Source organism: Macaca thibetana, chromosome 6 (assembly GCF_024542745.1).
Source record: "Macaca thibetana thibetana isolate TM-01 chromosome 6, ASM2454274v1, whole genome shotgun sequence".
NCBI lineage: Eukaryota > Metazoa > Chordata > Mammalia > Primates > Cercopithecidae > Macaca > Macaca thibetana.
Window position 1 is genome coordinate 104,955,504 of NC_065583.1, and position 12,764 is coordinate 104,968,267.

General features: G+C 43.0%; 1 protein-coding gene across 3 annotated transcripts in view; it reads right to left on the minus strand.

Moving 5' to 3' along the window:
* The window catches only part of IQGAP2 (IQ motif containing GTPase activating protein 2), a 309,380-nt gene that overhangs the window by 160,499 nt on the left and 136,117 nt on the right, over positions 1 to 12,764 (minus strand). The window contains exon 1 of one of the 3 annotated variants that reach the window (XM_050795630.1): positions 1,025 to 1,531. The exons of the other annotated variants lie outside the window; for them this stretch is intronic. The gene's annotated coding sequence lies outside the window, so the exon portion shown is untranslated. Of the gene's footprint in view, positions 1 to 1,024; positions 1,532 to 12,764 lie in introns of those variants that run through there. 3 annotated transcript variants of the gene reach the window in all.

Here is a 12,764-nt window from a genome sequence, read left to right on the forward strand (position 1 = left end):
TCTCTTCTTAAGCAGAAGCCTTAGGCGAAACCTTTTCTAAAGCTAAAATGAGCCAATTCAGATCTTCATAAACTATGCTTTCGCAAAGCCAGGTATGCCTGTGCTTTAAGACAAGATGAAGGTGAATATACTCTTTAGGACTGGCTGAAGAGACTGCGGTCACTTTCAGAAGCATCTGTGGGGGTACAGCTGTGTTCACTGGACCTCAGATCCCCAAAAATCAGGCTTCAAACTTGGTTCTGCAACTGTATTCATCTTTATTACCTTGCGGTACAACAATCTCTCTGGGCCACAATTTCCTCTATCAGAAAATTGGGTACAATACACACTACCTCACAGATAAGTCATGAGAATGAAAGCAGATGCTAAATGTGAAATCACCTAGGGAAAAAGTACCCAGCATGCAACAGGTCCTCAGGAAACAATTGTTAACAAAATGAAATTAAAAGGAGGTAGGCAAATGGGCACCAGTTTAAAGTGTAATGCTACCAAGGATTTATCACACTGTTCTCCACAGAGCAGCCTGGCCACACTGACCTGAACATAGGAGATCCAATGTCTTCTAGGTGGAGACTACTGTGGGACGTGACACCCTGCAGGAAAATAAGCTGACCAAAGGGCCTTGGAGAACTGAGCTCAAAAACGGGACTCTGTCAACCTGCCTTCCCTAGAACTTGCTACAGGGGAGACTGAGCTGTCATGTCTGTTTGCAGTGCAAAGCACCTTCAGTTTTACCAAATAACCACGAGCTGGGGTGCAGAGGAAAAGTAAAGAAGAAAGAACCGAAAGTACTCAGCAGAAGTTTCCTGGCACATCAACACTCATCTGAGGCTTACGCATACATTTTGGTCTAAATAACAACTTAAGACTTGATGAAGCAGATTCTCCTTCCTGGGTTTGTCTACACTGTGCACATGCTCTAACCACAAAATAATCACTGTTCTTGCACTTTTAAACATGTCTTTGCCCCAACGTAGGCAGGAAAATGAAAGCAACGAGCTTAATAAGATCATTGTAAACTTACTTAAATTGCCACAACTCCTTCCTACACTTGACTTCCCTCTTCTAAGCCCCAAGCAAGTATTCAATATGGAATTGTTAAATAATGGACATTCCAGAACACCAAGAGAATGCCATAGCTGAAGCCAGGCCGTATTTCAACATATAAGAAACATAACTGGCAAAAGCTGTATCCAGTATCAATTTCCTTCCTTCTCTTCCTCCCCTTAAACTACAGGTATCTTATGTCCAAAGTTAACCCTTTCTTGGAGGTGGTGAATCAGGGAGAGTTACACGGACTGATTCCTCTACAGCCTAAAGGATCAAAAGAGAATAGCTCTCAGCAGATAGTGTGAAGTAATAGCACAGTGAAAAATTCAACTGTGAGGAATGTCATGTTAATACCATATTTGCAGTGCTTTCTTCCTCTAGCTACGTTCTTTGTCCAGCCCTTATTGATTTCCCCCACCTCCACTACCAGCTGTGCCAAGGAAGTGACAAATGGGGACTCACTAGATGCCATCAATCATTGTCACCAAGAAGAGAAAAAAAGAATCCAACATATGTTCTTGCAAATGCCTCCCACTCTCCACTCCCACCTCTTCCTCTTCACTGACACACAATCTTTATAAGCAGTAAGCCACTTTTTTAATATCCCTTGAGTGAAAACGTTTGAGGCAAGATAGGAGGAGCATCCCAAGCACCATTCTTTCCTGATTTGCGTGTCCGTAGTTACAGTTCTCAGTGCAAGTGGCAAGACGAAGGCAGGGTTACCCACCAATGAGTTACTGCCAATCCCGACTACAGAGAGCAGAAGGGCTGCTGATGATTAAACCAATGCTGCTCTTGTGCCAGGCGGGACAGAGGAACAGAAAGATGTACAATACAGGTAGCAGATGGTACTCTCTGCAACTCATTCTGACGACAGAACAGGAGTTTCCTATTTGTCTGCTGACTACCATGATGCTTGATAGATCAATTCCTATGGCAACAGCTCTAAGTATAATGCACTACAAATAAAAAAGGGTATTTTGTTTTGTTATTTTTTTTGAAATGGAGTCTCGCTCTGTCACTCAGGCTGGAGTGCAGTGGCGTGATCTCAGCTCACTACAACCTCTGCCTCCCAGGTTCAAGCGATTCTTCTGCCTCAGCCTCCTGAATAGCTGAGATTACAGGCACCTGCCACCACACCCGGCCAATTTTTGTATTTTTAGTAGAGATGGGGTTTCACCATATTAGCTAGGCTGGTCTTGAACTCCTGACCTCAAGTGATCTGCCCACTTCGGCCTCCTGAAGTGCTGGGATTACAGGTGTGAGCCACCGTACCCGGCCAAAAAGGGGTGTATTAAATAGATATAGAAACTTGTGTTCATTTCTGGGAATAAAGCAAGAGGTAGAGTGTGGCCACTTCCATCACAGGCCGTAGGAGAATTTTCTCTGGCTCAATAATCCCCTATTGGGCATCTATTCTGGCTAAAGAAAAAGAAAATCAATAAAGACCAATGATATGCATGTAACCACAATGATATTAAAAAATAAAAAACTTAGTTGTCTGATGACAGGAGAGAGTGTGAAGTGATAACTCATTATATAAATGGAATACTATACAGCCATTAATATTTATGACAAATTAGCAAAATGGAGGAAAGTTGATAAAGTGAGTAAAACAGTAACACAAAAGTACATGCACTTTTTGTCATGTGTGTCAACATGAGAAAAAACCGGGGTAAAAAGTCACCACAATTGCTTCAACTATTTTCCAAATCTCAGTTTGGCCCTACAAAGACAGGCAGCAATGAAGTAGATTCACACCTAGCAAAATGGATGGAACTTTCAAAGCCTAGTTAAAAAAAACCTAAGGAACAGAATGAGGTAGATATATCATTTGCATAAATTAAAAATACTTACACACAAAACAAGATACATTGCAAGAATACACACAAATCTAAATGATACATTGTATACATATCAGAATGTTGCCTATGGGAGGGAGGGAACCAGGGATAAAAGGAAATAACTTTTAGGGCTCCAGCACAAACCAGCGCCCACCATGTGCCCACAGATACTGTACCATGACCTAAAGAGAGTGGTCAGCTTAACGTTTGCCCCCGAGGTCCTTCAGCAAGGCTAGGCATGGTTTTAAGATTGTACCGTAAACTGGTGCAATTTCAGACCACCACACATTTCCTCTCCACGGCAATGCCCCTTGCTCCCAAACAGTAGCTGCCTTTTATGATGCCACTTCTGTTCAGTCCATTTCTAATTTTCCTTCTGTTTAATAAGTTTGAAAGGCTGCAGGAAATCATCATTAATGAGAAATATTTAATCATATTGCTACTGTATACACATCCATGTTACACAACAGTATAACAATTGTATAGTTATATATATATTTATGTGTATATATGTATGTATATGTAGAGATAGCGATATAGAAGAAAACTGTAGATACGTATATATGTACTGTATATAACTACATATGTATATATGTACTGTATGTATATACATATATACTGTATATAACTACATATATGCTATAGATATGTATATATGTATTGTATATAAATACATACATACTGTATACAACTACATATAGTTCTATCTCTATACAGTTATCTATAAAGTATAGATAACTGTTCAGAAATTATTCCCACTAGGCTACAAAAGAAACTGGCAATAGTGTTTACCTCTGGGAAGGGGAACTGGGTGAGAGAAAGATACAATTTTCACTGTCCCCTCCTTTGGGCCTTTTAAATTTTGTACCACGTGTATATATGACCAAAAAAAAAAAATTAGAGCACTTAATTAAGCAACCACTCACTCTGTATACATACATTACACAGTAGACTTAAGAAGTAAAGTGTTCCAACTATACCAGAAGCAATAAAAATCTGACCAAGTTCTCTCCAAGCTACATCCTGGTTTGCCTTAGCTAGATCCATCTCTACCCAGCACAACCACAGGCAGCTCACAAGGTGGCAGCATTCGCTGCTGTGCTTGGCTATACGTCCTTGATTTTATATGTAGGTTAATAATCAATTAGAGCCCTGCCACCCAGAATATCCTCCTAGGACCCAAGTCGGCTGGGAACTGCTATCTCTGTCAAGTGGCCCTGTTCTTGTGTCTCAGTGCTTCTTGGCTCTGAGGATTGTAGACTCTCTTGTGAACCTTCATGGGCTGTAGGAACCCCTGGGGGATTCAGGGTCTTTACTCCTTGACAAAGAAGGCATGTTAAAAATTGTTTCAAATGAAGGTTCTTATCTTAGAAGTCAGTTTATTTCCTGTCTGCCAGCTTTTTGGTCAGATCAGCAGACATCTGGGGTGCCGTGCCTATGGGAGCAGGAAGATGACAATGGGCCGCCAGGGGAGCGTGGCTTTGGACTGGCTAGAAAGTGATGCCTACGGGGACCCATTCCTACACATGTTCAGGAGTGGGGCATGTGAACTGCTACCCACAGTGAATTCTCACTCAGAAAGCTTTGCAGGTGCCTAGGAGTTTCCAGACAGAACATTAAGTACCATTTCACTTGCCTAACAATTTCATTATTGTTCTGTATTGACATAGACATCAGAAATGGAGAAAACTTCTTTCCATGGCACACCCTAATGGGGGGAAATGTAAATCAACCTGACCAAAAAAAAAAAAAAAAAAAAAAAATCCAAACTCGTCCCACCTACCTTGAGAAATAAAAGTCAAGTGGAGCTTTTAGGACGGAGGGGCAAGATGAAGCCAGAAAACAAACTGTTACAAAATAAGAAAATACAAGTCCAAACTCACAACTGACTACTATGCCCAGTTAGGAAAAAGAAGACAGATAAGAAGAGACTGATAGATGCAGAAAGAAACTGGCTGAGAAGCGGAAGATAAACACATGCACCATGGATTTCCCTGACAGGAAGCACATATCATCAGGACTGACTTGGTGACAACGAGGTTCCCAGCTCCATCATCTGGGCAAATGATCAGCAGCTCCTCAGAGAAACATGCCGGAGGGCGAGACGCCTGAGAGCGGAGGCGAGGAGGCTGGTCCACCCAGGCTCCGAGGCCCACTTGCACATTTACATCCCTCTGACCACCATCCAGCACTGGCTCTTGATCACTGAAACGCTTCACCTTTAATGAAGTCATTAGCGACCACACAGAGAGACGGGCTGAAAACCACAAGGGGTGTCATGCGAAGGTTTGAGGGAAGAGGAGCTGGTTATAAGAGAACTCTATTCCACTCTGGCCTTCTTAAGTTTCAGGAAATATGGCTTGAGCAGCAGTACAGCCAGCTCTGTGCAATAACAAATCATGCTGCAAGGGTGTTCTGGGCCGGCTTGGGTTTCACAATGCCTCCATTTCATGGCTGTGACGCAGCCTCACCCTACACCTTCCAGTACTGATTATCTGTAAGACACAGGATCTGAAGCGGCCAATTATCATCGTCACAATCTAAACAGCTACAGCCACTGCTAACTGTATTTCCTGACCACAGACATGAAACATTTGTATTTCTTATGCCTTAACTCTAGCACATACAAAGGCTATTAAATGAATGAGCACACACACAGATATAAAGTCCTTGTATATGTGAAAAGATTTCTCTATAACATAAACAGTGGACACAACTAGCAAGCGGAGGCCTACAATTAGGTAGCAATAACAGAGGAGCCACTCTATGTTAGAACGTGGTAGAGCTAAAAGGGTGTATCTACCTGATGGGCAGATGCAAAACATGATATCCAATTGTTCCAGGTATGAGGAAACAGATTTAAAGCAACTTTTAACCAGTAGAAACCAATCTGTTGATAAGACCCGTCCCTCAAGGGGCTCAAGGGATGCAAGGATAAATGAGGAGATTTCAGATTTTATCACGCAAGGAAGTGTCAGTGGAGGTATTAAGTAGCTAGGTAGAACAGAAGTATTAGTCATATCTAATCACCTCAATTATTTATATAAGTTGGAATAAATCCAAACTAACTTTAGCCTCAGAAAATCCACTGTAACAGGGCTTGGAAACAGGTACCTGCAGGGGTGAGGCCGGTACTGGTAAGGAACAAAGCTGGCTGGGTGGGAGTTGTAAGCAACTTGGCTCTAGCTCACAGCTACTTGTGAAAATGTGGACCACAAGGGCCTGAGCTTTGGGATTTCCTAAAAAGTGGAAGATTCAGATTTTTTATGAGTTCTTCTGATTTTTAAATGCTCACAACTAACTGAAAAGTAGTGGCCAGGCACAGTGGCCCATACCTGTAATCCCAACACTTTGGGAGGCCAAGGCAGGAGGACTACTTGTGCCCAGCAGTGTGACACCATCTCTATAATTTTTTTTTTTAATTAGCAGGGCATGGTGTTGCATGCCTGTAGTCCCACCTACTTAGAGGGCTGTGGTGGGAGCATTGCTGCAGCCCAGGAGGGTGAGGTTTCAGTGAGCTGTGATTGCATCACTTTGTGCTAGTCTGGGTGACAGAGCAAGACACTATCTCAAACACACACACACACACATGCACGAAAAATAAACATTCTGCACGTTGAATCAATCACATCTAAAACTCTTATTACAGTATTTCAAAGGAGGTGAAACTATGCTCTGTATGTTCTCACATAGGTGAAGGTGGGTTATAAGTTTGTAGGGGAGAAGTTGCTCTTTCCAGCATTCTTGAAAAATAGAGCTTTCTTAATGATAAGCAGCTATATAAAAGTAGAACTGGGATATCAGGGAAACGCACATCAAACCATAAGGCAATATTACTTTATTAAGATGGCTACTGGTTTTAAAGAATCAAAAAATAACAAATGATGGTGAGGATGATGAGAAATAGAAATTGAAACACTTGTGAACTGTTAGTGGGAATGTAAGATGGGGCAGCCACTGTGGAAAACAGTTTGGTGGCTCCTCAAAAAGTGAAACGTAGAATTACTTTGTGATCCAGTATAGGTATTATAATATCCCCAAAGAATTAGAAGCAAAGACTCAAATATACACTTGCACCCCATATTAATTGCAGCATCAGTCATGGTCACCAAAACATGGAAGCAACTCAAGTGCCCATCAACAGATGAATAAACAAAATGTGGTATATATCCATACAATACAAAATTATTCGGCCATGAAAAGGAATAAAATTCTGATAAACGCCACATGAATGAAACTTGAAGACATGACACTAAGTAAAAAAGCCAGACAAGCACCAAAGGACACATATATTCTATAATTCCACTTATATGAGGTACCTAAAGTAGGCAGATCACAGAGGCAGAAAGTAGAATAGAGGTTACCGGGGGCTAGGAGGAGGGGGAATAGGGAATTATTTTCAATAGATACAAAGTTTCAGCTTTGCAAGATAAAAATTTCTGGAAATGGAGAATGGTGACGTTGCACAATGTTGTAAATGTACTTAATGCCTCTAGATTGTACATTTAAAAATGGTTAGAATGGTAAATTTTACATTATATATATTTCATCACGATAAAAAAAAGAAAAGCTGTGATATGTGTGGAGAAGATAGGTGTCTTTCAAAAGGAGGTGCCTTTCTTACATGATGGCTTTTTCTACAATCAATACAGAAATAAGCACTATCACTCATTAGACATTAGAGTCTGGCTATGCCCTTGATGAAGTGTTGGGACCTTATTACTTCCTGGGAACCTTGCTGCTCTACAGGAATCTTCCCCAGGGCTATCATGTATGGTTGTGTAGGTGGCACACTGTACACCGGAACCTAGCCCAGGGGCCAGCCTGTGTGCTGCAGGCCAGGTCCTGTGCCTGGAGGAGGGAACATCTTTTCCTTCTTGAAAAGGCACTATAGGCTAAGAGTAGCCCTGATGTTCTGCATGCTCAAATTGGTCTTCTCTTCTTACTTCTGTTCATGGTACCCTCTCCTTTCATGGATCCCAGGTTGACGCTATAAAGTCATTCCCTGTTCTCATCCCAGTGCGCTGTTGGCTGCCAGCAACTCTGTGCCTCTCTCCCATTTCATCCCCTCCTTCCCACTCTCACTACCGCTTACCATGGTCAGGCCCTTTGACCTCTGGTCTGAACACTGACCTATAATCTAGCGCTCCACACCTCCATCTCCTCCTCCCTGGATGATCTAGTTTCCATACTCTGCCACCAGATTAACTTTTCCCAAAAACAGCTAGCCATTTCACTCATACCCTCCCAGTGGTTTCCTTTTTCTTTCTTGTATATGCTTAATGCATGAACAATGAAGTAGCTTACCTGAACCTAATCATCAACTCTGCTATTTAAAGTAAGACTTTCCATTTATTTTGACTGTCCATTTCTTAGGTGACTATGAAGAGGAGGCAGCAAGTCAAACAATCCATCCAAGAGAACATACCTTTATATTTCTAAGTCACTGGCATACAGTCAGGAGGGGGAAACTGAAGAAAACTTGGGGAGCTTTGAACCTCCAATTCCTACAGCTAATTAAAATGATGTCCATGGCGACCCCTACCACACCTTTCCAAGGTGAAATACATTTTAAGCCTACTGATCGAATCTGACACAAATGCCAGTAAATATTAGCGTGGTCCTGCCCTCCCTCTGCTACTGCAGGAAAGGATGCACAGGAAGAACATCCTGGGCACTACATGAAGGGTTGGTACAGAAAGAGAATATTACTAACTTAAAGAAGATATTGTTAAGTGGGCTGTTTCCCGTATTCTTAGAATACAACCAAGGCCAAAGCTGAGCACAACAGGGCTAAGTACCCTACTTAGAAAGCCATAAACAAGTAGGGTCAGACACTGCCCCCTACGGCTTCCCCAGGAGGTCAGAGGACCAGTCTTACTACCTGACCACAGCCCCTCTTCCCATGCAAGGAAAGGCAGAAAGGTTGATGTTGGCTTTATAGGGAGGGCAAGTTTCTAGTGCAGGTTACTGTCTGCTTCCCCAACCAGTTAGGGGTTGGGGGTTTCCAAGAGAATCACTAGGAGAGGCTAGGGTACCGGCAAGGAGGAGAGATGAGCATCTTGTTCCTAATCTGATTGCTGGCTGAGCTGAAGACTTCACAGTTCCCCACTCCCTTCCAGGCTGGCACTGCAGCAGAATGGAGCATGTCAGGGGGTAGGGGGAACTTGGCATCCAGTCCCTGGAGTGGGGGCACACCCATGAGCATGAGACTGGTACCCATTTTTGAGCCAGAGATTTGGGAGTGGCAGGCCCACTGCGGGAGCCACATGCAAGCAGAGCCTCAAGGGAATGTTCCAGGAAAGAAGACTGGAATCTTTCTGCTCCACTTCAGTTCCCTACAACCCCTGGACAGACAGAGAGGACTGCAGTAACTCACACAGTTCCTTTTGAAGGAGTGTTGAGGTCACAGGGGCAGGAGCCCTTGGGCTGCCAGGCAGCTGATAGGCCAAGCACAGGGACACTCACTAGAAGGAGGAGTTGAAGCCAGATGGGGCATGAACACCCAGCAATACCAAAGGGGGGCATTGCTGTCCTCTGCATAGGCTGCTCACAAACGAGGCTGAAGTAAAGCCAAACACAGCCCCAAGAGAGTTACACATCACCTGAGCAGACACCCCAGCATCAGAACAAACCACACAAAAGCAGCAGACTACGAGAGGCACTTTCTCACCACCAACTCCGCTTAGTGAGTTAAATACTTATTAGTCCCTTGCTCCCCATTTCCATCCTCTCCTCTCCACCCCAGCATCCCGGAGGAGCTAGAGCTCAGAAGAGAGAGTAGGAGAGGCACACAGGTTGAACTGGATATGAGATTAGGAGATTTAGAAAGATGAAGCAATGATAGAATATGCCCAATCCACCATTCAAAGACTGGAAGAGGGGATTTAACAGGCACAGTTGTAAGCAGTGCCTAGAGAAAGTTAAACCCATTTCATGTTGTTAGCCCCACTGAATTGGGTGAGACTTCTTAAGAAACCAGTGATGCTGACATGGGGCTAAACAAACATCAATTACAAACTCTCCCTAGATAAACTGGGTGCAGTTGAAAAACAGTCCCAGATTACAACAGAATTGTAATCTGGCTGGAGGCAGGCAGAGGTCAGCTCTGGGTCCCTCGTGGCCACTCTCCATGGAGAGGACTCAGACTACTTCCATTGCCCTCAAAGCGTATGTGGCAGCAGCCTGGACTCAATGGCTCTACATTTAAACCTTACCCCTTGATATGGATTGGCTGTGTCCCCACCCAAATCTCATCTTGAATTGTCGCTTCCACAATTCCCACGTGTCATGGGAGGGACCCAGTGGAAGGTAATTGGATCATGGAGGCAGGTCTTTCTGGTGCTATTCTCATGACAGTAAATAAGTCTCATGAGATGTGATGGATTTATAAAGAGGAGTTCCCCTGCACAAGTCCTCTCTTGTCCGCTGCCATGTAAGAAACACCTTTGCTCTTCCTTCATCTTCTGCTGTGATTATGAGGCCTCCCCAGACATGTGGAACTGTGAGTCCGTTAAACCTCTTTTGCTTTATACATTACCCAGTCTCAGGCATATCTTTATTAGCATCATGAGAATGGGCAAATACACCCCTCCTCTACACTCAAATATAACATCTACTTTGTAGCAGGTAATATGCATTACTTTACCCAACAGCTCTGCCAAGTAGTGGTGGTACCGCATATTACAGAGGTTACTTAATCTGGGTGCTGCCTCAAGGGTCCAGATTGTGAGACAAGGATTCCAACAAAGTCTGACTCTAAACAAAATACACGCTGGTTCTAGCCCGTCACACAGACCTGCATGTTGATAGAAGATCAAAGAGGGGTAAAATGAGCCCAGAAAAGAGCTGCAAACACTCATAGTGATTTTAGAATTGGCAGCTGCTCACAAGTAGTCTAAAAATGCAAACAAGTTTATTTACATTTTAAAATCATTAAAATCCAGCATTGTGATAGGATATTATAATAGAAAAACTAAGTCAATACTTCCACCATCTTCCCTACTAACTCAGGAACAATACCAATACTCGACAACTACAGTCTGACCTTTAGCAGAAAGACAAAAGCACTATTGAAGAAAAAAAAAAAACAAAAAACAAAAAAACTAGTTGTGAACAGAATGCACCAGAACTCAAACTTGCCAAGCTGTCTGCACTTTGGAATTTTGCAGTGTTTAATGTCAAGAGTCCAAAGTTGGCCTTGTGGGTCCCTCTGAAATAATACCTTAATATCACTATTACTACCCAGCTTTATAGGTGGCATTTGAGATAATCAAAAGTGGCTGGAAGCCACTGCACATTATACTATTCCGGACAGGCCTTTATTCACTTTTTAAAAGCATAAACCAGGAGACTTATCTTAACCAAAATTATCTCAGAGTCAACTTCCATTGGCTGAATCACTATGCAAATATCAGGGCTCTGAGTCATTGAAAATTGCTGAAAGGAATTTGGTTTCGTAAGCATAAGATCTTTTTCCTAGAAACGTAAGCTGTGTTTTAAAAGGTGTTCACAAACTTTGCCCTCAAGATAGCTCTGGTACAGAACTTGCCAAGTAAACTTATTACAAATGAAAATGACAGCAACCAATTTCAAAATATCCCAAACTACCAAATTCCCACAGCCACTATTCTTCCCGCAGTGATACTAGAAGGGAAAATTCTATATATTTATGTTTCCAATTTTCAGAGTTACGGAACTTCACAGTTTACACCTCTTACACAAAGCTCTGTTTTCTGAATCACTTTCTACAGGTAAAAAATAAGTGGAGAAGGAGCTAACACTTAAATTTGAGATAAAAAGCCATGCCTTGCCATTTTTTTTTTTTTTTTTTTGAGACAGAATTTCACTCTTGTTGCCCAAGCTGGAGTGCAATGGCATGATCTTGGCTCTCTACAACCTCCACCTCCTGGGTTCAGGTGATTCTCCTGCCTCAGCCTCTTGAGTAGCGGGGATTACAGGCATGCACCACCACAACCGGCTAATTTTGTATTTTTAGTAGAGACAGGGTTTCACCATGTTGGTCAGGCTGGTCTCAAACTCCTGACCTCAGGTGATCTACCCACCTTGGCCTCCCAAAGTGCTGGGATTACCAGCGTGAGCCACCGTGCCCGGCCATATTACCAATTCTTTAAAAAAGAAAAAAAAAAAAAAGCACACAATTTAACAGGAAGTCTTTTGCCCAAATCATTGTCCCTCCAAACTGTATAAAAATATGTTCCTGGAAGCCAGGCACGGTAGCTCACCCCTGTAATCCCTGCACTTTGGGAGGCCGAGGCGGGTAGATCACCTGAGGTCTGTAGTTTGAGACCAGCCTGGCCAACTTGATGAAACCCTGTCTCTACTAAAAATACAAAAAAATTAGCCAGACATGGTGGCTGGCACCTGTAATCCCAGCTACTTGGGAGGCTGAGGCAGGAGAATTGCTTGAACCCAGGAGGCGGAGGCTGCAGTGAGCCGAGATTGTGCCACTTCACTCTACACTCCAGCCTGGATGACAAGAGCAAAACTCTGCTGTCTCAAAAAAAAAAAAAAAAAAAAAAAAAAAAGGAACATGCTCCTGGAAAGCCAGCTAAATGGGTATGTGCTAGTAAGAAATAAATAGTTCTAAGGAATAAATTTAATGTTAATGTTATTTCCTTCTCCTAGTTTATGTTTTCATCAACCACAGCCAATAAGAACAAAAAACAGGCCGGGCGCGGTGGCTCAAGCCTGTAATCCCAGCACTTTGGGAGGCCAAGACAGGCGGATCACGAGGTCAGGAGATCAAGACCATCCTGGCTAACACGGTGAAACCCTGTCTCTACTAAAAAAAATACAAAAAACTAGCCGGGCCAGGTGGCGGGCGCCTGTAGTCCCAGCTACTCGGGA